This window comes from Macrotis lagotis, chromosome 2, assembly GCF_037893015.1.
Source record: "Macrotis lagotis isolate mMagLag1 chromosome 2, bilby.v1.9.chrom.fasta, whole genome shotgun sequence".
In the NCBI taxonomy this organism is placed as follows: domain Eukaryota; kingdom Metazoa; phylum Chordata; class Mammalia; order Peramelemorphia; family Peramelidae; genus Macrotis; species Macrotis lagotis.
The window spans coordinates 103,519,412-103,525,319 of NC_133659.1; the positions used below are offsets into that span (position 1 = coordinate 103,519,412).

The 5,908-nt window shown below is 41.7% G+C and overlaps 1 pseudogene; it reads right to left on the reverse strand.

Annotated features, from left to right (window-relative positions):
- Nucleotides 1-4,167: 4,167 nt before the first annotated feature.
- LOC141511929 (EF-hand calcium-binding domain-containing protein 14 pseudogene) lies at nt 4,168-5,673 on the reverse strand (annotated as a pseudogene).
- Nucleotides 5,674-5,908: the final 235 nt, after the last annotated feature.

The window sequence follows — 5,908 nt, forward strand, 5'->3', positions numbered from 1 at the left end:
TTAAAACTTCAACAAGTTCCAAGATAGAAAATAAACCATTTATATGTATGTATGTAAGTATATCCATATATAATATATGTATGTGTAATATATGTTTATATGTATGCCCAAGTATGTATAGCATCATCATTTTCATATATTATCAACAAACCCTATAAGGTAAGATAGAGAAATTTCATTCAAAATAACTAAAGAGGGGCAGCTAGGTGGTGCAGTGGATAGGTACTGGCCCTGGAGTCAGGAGGACTTGAGTTCAAATCCAGCCTTAGGCACTTAATAATTACCTAGCTGTGTGATTTTGGGCAAATTACTTAATCCCATTGCCTTGCAAAAATAAATAAAATAACTAAAAAAAAATAAGTGACTTTAGCTACAAAACACTTTTTACGAGAATAAAGAAGGCCCACATTCCTAGAGAAATATTAATTAGTAGGCCATGCCAATATAATAAAAATTACAAAACTACTTAAATTATTTTATTTATTCTTTATCATATCAAAGTAAAATAGTATTTTTGAGTAAGAACAACTAATGATGACCTTCATCTGGAAGAATAAAACATCAATAATCTCAAGGGAAATAATTTAAGTGAGAAAAGGGAACCAGTAGTACAAGATTTCAAACTGTATTACTACTACAAGGAATTCTGATCAGCATAATAACAAAGCACATTAGAATTAGTAATGAAATACACTACCCATTTCCTAATAGAGAGATGAAGGACTACAAAATGAGACATATATATACATACACACACATATATTCACATGCATGCAAACATACATATATTTGAATATAACCAACGTGGGCATTTGTTTTGCTTGATTATACATTATTGTAAGAGGGATTCTATTTTCCTTTCTCAATTTGGGAGAGGGGATGTGGTGAGAGAAACTGAGAGAAAGAGAGAAGGGAGATTTTCACTGACTAAAAATAGTTGTTTTTTTAAGTAAATACATGGGTGGTGGTTTCTGAGGGATAGCTTTACTTACAGATTGACAAATAGATTGCCTTAAACTTGCGGTGGCAGCCTACATGTGTGAGTGAGTGGTATTTGCAAATAAAAACATCTCACACAATTTGCCACTTAACTATTTCCTAATTCTCATGTATTTCAATCTTGTTTTGCTGGCTATACCATATTCATCTCAAAGGCAGGAACCATTCTTCTTATATATGCTACAATATATAGCCCAGTGTTAGGAACATAGTGGGGAGAAAATAAATAATAGTTAATTGATTATAAATTGTTAGGAAAGACTTAGAGGTGACTATCTTCTTGTCATTATTTAATGCTTCTTTTCTGGACTCGGTTCTTTTGGGTTTCTTTTCTATGAAGCTTTGAGAAACCTCTAGTTTCCACTAAGCAATATTTTTTAACTGTATGGACATTTTTATTTTATCTAAATTTTCCCCTGTATCTCTCCTTCTTCTCCTCCCAGAGAGCTGTACCTTGTAACAAAGGATTTCTTTTTAACCAAGGGGTTAAAAGGGGGGAAGAAAAAGTAAAACTGATGAACCATCAAAAAAATTGCTTTATGCAATGTTCCATAATTAGGAACTCTGACCTCTTCTAAGGAATGAAGAGAGTTCTTTGTTGGGGCTAAGCTTGTTCTTGATAATTTTGCAACATTTAGTTTTTTGTTTACATTGCAATAGTCTGTATACATTGTATATTTTATTTTCCTAGCTCTGTTTGCTTCACTGGGTATTGATTCATATAAGTCTTTCCAAGTTTCTATGGATCCAACATGTTCATCATATTTTCCAGTGCAGCAATATTCCACTGTATTCAGGTACTACAATTTGCCTAGCAATTTCCCAATCAATGGGCATGTACTTTGTTTCTAATTCACTGTTGTAACAAAAAGTATTCAACACTTTTTATATCTCCATAATTATAGCATTCTAGTATCTGCCACCCGTCACTGAGATCTTGTTTTCTTCAGGATTTAATTCAGATTATCTCACAAACTAGTACATTTAAAACTGGAGATATACAATGCAGATATGGAGTTAGAATAATAATAATGATTGCTAGAGTTTATATAGTACTTTAAGGTTTGGAAAACACCCATTTTACAGATGAGGAAACAGACTGGGAGTGATTAAATGATTTGCCCAGGAATACACAGCTAGCAAAGTAGTGAGGCAGAATTCAAATTCATGATCCTGACTCCAAGACAAGCTTTTAGCCACAGCACCACCTAGCGGCACATGAGAAATATATCATTGTCCCAGACAGGAGCTTAGATGAAAATTCCTCAAGCATGAAGCCAAAGAGGGTTCTTTCTTGAGCAAACATTTTCTCTTAGTTAACTCCATTCTAGGCTTAGTGAACTCAGTTGAATACTAAAAAATTTGTCCTGAATCTACTTGACTATTTGACATATTATTGTCTCAAGAGTACTTGCATAACTGTTGGAGAAGTTGTGAAATGATCGGCCATTCTGAAGAGTAATTTGGAACTATACCCAAAAGGCTATAAAACAAACCTTTAACTTAGCAATTCCACCATTATGCCTTTATTCCAGAAGAAATGAAAAATGGGAAGGAAAAGGACCTGTATGTATAAGGCTATTTGTAGCAGCTCTTTTCTGGTGACAAGGAATTAGAAATTAAGGGTAAGGGCAGCTAGGTGGTGCAGTGGATAGAGCACCAGCCCTGGAGTTAGGAGGATTTGAGTTCAAATCCAGTCTCAGACACTTAATAATTCCCCTAGCTGTGTGACCTTGGACAAGTCACTTAACGCCATTGCCATAATTTTTTCCAGTTTTATTGCCAGCATTTTATTTGGTTGTTAGAGAACTTACAGGGACAGGTGTATCAAACAGGGTCACAGGCCTGGACAGGAGGGTGGTCTCAGGCACCCAGGGGCCCTGTGAACAGCAGATAAAAGTCCTCCTGCCAGGCAATGGTGCAGCATGGGGTGGGGGGGATGCAGGGAGAGAAGCTTTTGGTGGTGGCAAATCCAACACATTCCTAGAAGGTCTTGTCCCTAGCTGATTTCACTTGCCTAGACAAGGTTTTTGTTTAAACATAGGTCTGATGTTTTACTACAAGGCATGAAGGGCCTACACCAGAACAAAGCTCATCTAAATAAAGGGGTCTCCTTCGAGGAAACTCCTCCAGCTTCCCTGGTCCCCACTGAAGATGCTTCTTCCTTGTTGGTCCACATGCTTCTGGGAATGGCAAATAGGGCCAGAACTTACAATCTACAAGCACTGAACATCACCCCCACCTTGGGGGGCAGAAGGAAAGACATTTCACTTGCTAAGATTCAAGGGGATTCCTGCCTCCTGACTCACCAAGGGCACAATGAATCTGACATTTTATTTTGTGACTTTGTTGCCTATTATAAGCTTCATGGGAGCAGAGAAGAGGTGCCCTCTCCCAAAGTTACTGGACCAAGACCACAAGTTGGGGATGAGCCTGCATCCATCTGATCAGTTGGAGGAAAGGCTTCGAGGAGGGGGCAGGGAGGGCTGGGAGGGGAAGGCAACATCTCAGGAAGAGGAGGAGAAGCCACAAGGGGTGGACTCCAGGGTTTCACACCATCCTTTCCTGCAAACTCTTTAGCTAAGTTCTACAACCTGAAGAGCGTCCAACAAGATTGGAGGGGGCTGGCAAAGCCCTTCCTGACTCTGCTCAGGACTGAGTATGGGGGCAGGGTGACTACTTAGTGAGAAAACCCTAGGGAGGCAGCAACCTTCCTGCCAGGTCATGTGGGAAGTCTGGACACTAGTGGCCTGATTTTAAATTGTTTTCTCACATACCCCCAGTGCACATAATTCCTTGACATATGCTTGAAAAAGGCCTCTCATGGACAGAAAAGAAGATTTTTCTGGGTTTCTATACAGCTAATTTAAGGCAAATTTATGTAAAATAGAAAATAGGGTCCTCTATCTATGTACACAAAGTTCAGCTTAAAGATATGGTTTTGCCTCTCCAGAGGGACCAGGGAGGAAGGAGACTCCTGGATTGGTGGCAGTTTTAAAGGGACATTCCAGTTACTATGGATCATCAGACCAGAAGGAAATGTTTTCCTCTTTTAAAAAAAAGTATCTTTTATAGAGATTCTCCTAATAAGGGGTGTTATACAGATTCAGAGATGTGGCATTGCTGGGCTGAGGGGGGCAAGCTGCCAGCCTGGTTGAGCTTCTGATTCTAATTCTGTTCCATGTGCTTAAAGCCTAAAGATAAGCCCAACTCCAGGAAGGAGGGTCTCTCATCTTTGTCCACGATAGCCTCTGTGGGACTTGGGTCGATAGGATGGCAGAGATGCTGGTAGGACAGCTTCCCCCAGGCCAGGAGATCTGTCAGGCTTGAGATTTCTGGGATAGAGATGGGTCTCACTGGTTTCCAAGAGATAGTGGGGAACCCTTTGAAACCACAGATGGCTTTGATGCAGAATTCTGCTTCTCCTCTTTTTCAGAGTCCTCCTCAGGTGGCCTGTTGGGCTCTGGCTTGCTTGTGAGAGCAGTAATCAACTGGAGCTTCTCCCTCAACTTGAAGGTCTGAGGGTCTGGACTCTTCTTTCTTTAGGATCTGGGCTTGTTCCCTATCTGTCCTATGAGAATCTCTTTTCAGAAAAGTAGTTTCATCAGCCATCATGGTGAAGGACAGGTTCTCTCTCTTTCCTAACTTGTTCAGAGCTATGAGGCTGCTTTCTATCCAGTTGACTCTTTGAGTCAGATTACTGACTGTCCCATCCATCCCCAGAAGCTTAAAGTCATTCTCTCTCTGGTACCCCCACGAGGGTACTGTTGACCTCTTCTAAAGAGCTCTGAAAATGCAGCATGTCCTGCTGGAAATTTTCTTCTGAGTTTTTCCCGTCCAGCTCTAGGACCATGGAGGGTGACAGAGTGGCCCTCACAGCTCTTCCTTGAGATGTGCCTGCTCATGTCACTCTGGAAGGTCTTGATGATTTTCTTGTGCTCCTCAGCTGCTTTCTGCCCAGCCTCCACAGTCAGATGAACGCTGTTTAAGGTGCTCCCGATGGAGGTCACACTCTTTTGAAGACCCTCGATTGTGGAAGGCAAGCTAATCAAATCCGAAGTTGATTTGATGTTGGTTTTGAGGTGGTTCACTGTGGAAGTCAACAAAGCAATCTGTTTGTCCATTTCTGCGATGTTTATGCAGACTTTGCTCAGGCCCAAGTCTCCAGCTTTTGATTGTGGAGTTCTTCATTTAGTTTGGGGATCTCCTGGGATGAGCTTTTCTGATTAGATTCCAGAATTTAAGCTGGTCCTTGAGCGCATCCAGGTCCTCCTTGAGGGCCACCTGTATCCACACCAGGCCCACGCAGGATACCACGCAGGCCGCCAGAATCACAACGCACAGAGGAGGTATAAGAGAGACCTTGCAGCAGCAGAAAGTCTCCCCTGAAAAAGCACACGCAGGCAGGCGCCCCCTCCTCCCCCGCCGCCACCGCACTCATCCTTATCCTCATCCTTGTCCTCCGAGCTGGAGGCTGAGCCTTTTCCAGGCCCAGTGTCACCGGGGCCCACCGATGAGCGCCTTCAGCTCCTTGCGCTTCTTCATCTTCTTGGGTGGCATCAGGGGGCCGCCGGGGCCAGGCTCCAACGCGGCCCCGGGGAGCAGCAGCCAGACACCTACTCGCCGAGGCCCCGGCTCGGGCTCCGCTCCCGGCCCATGGCCCCGGCCCGCCATAATTTTTTTTCTTTTTTTTAATATTTATTCTCATTTTGTACAAATAATGTTTTTTTATACATTAATAAAATATTCTTGTTTAAGAGTAAACGAAATACCCCCTCCCCCTTATAAATATAGACTCAAATTTTAAAAAAAAGAAATTAAGGCTATGCCCATCAATTGGGCTAATGGCTAAACAAATTGTGGCATGTAATTATGATGAATACTCTTCTGCTATAAGAAGCAAGGAACA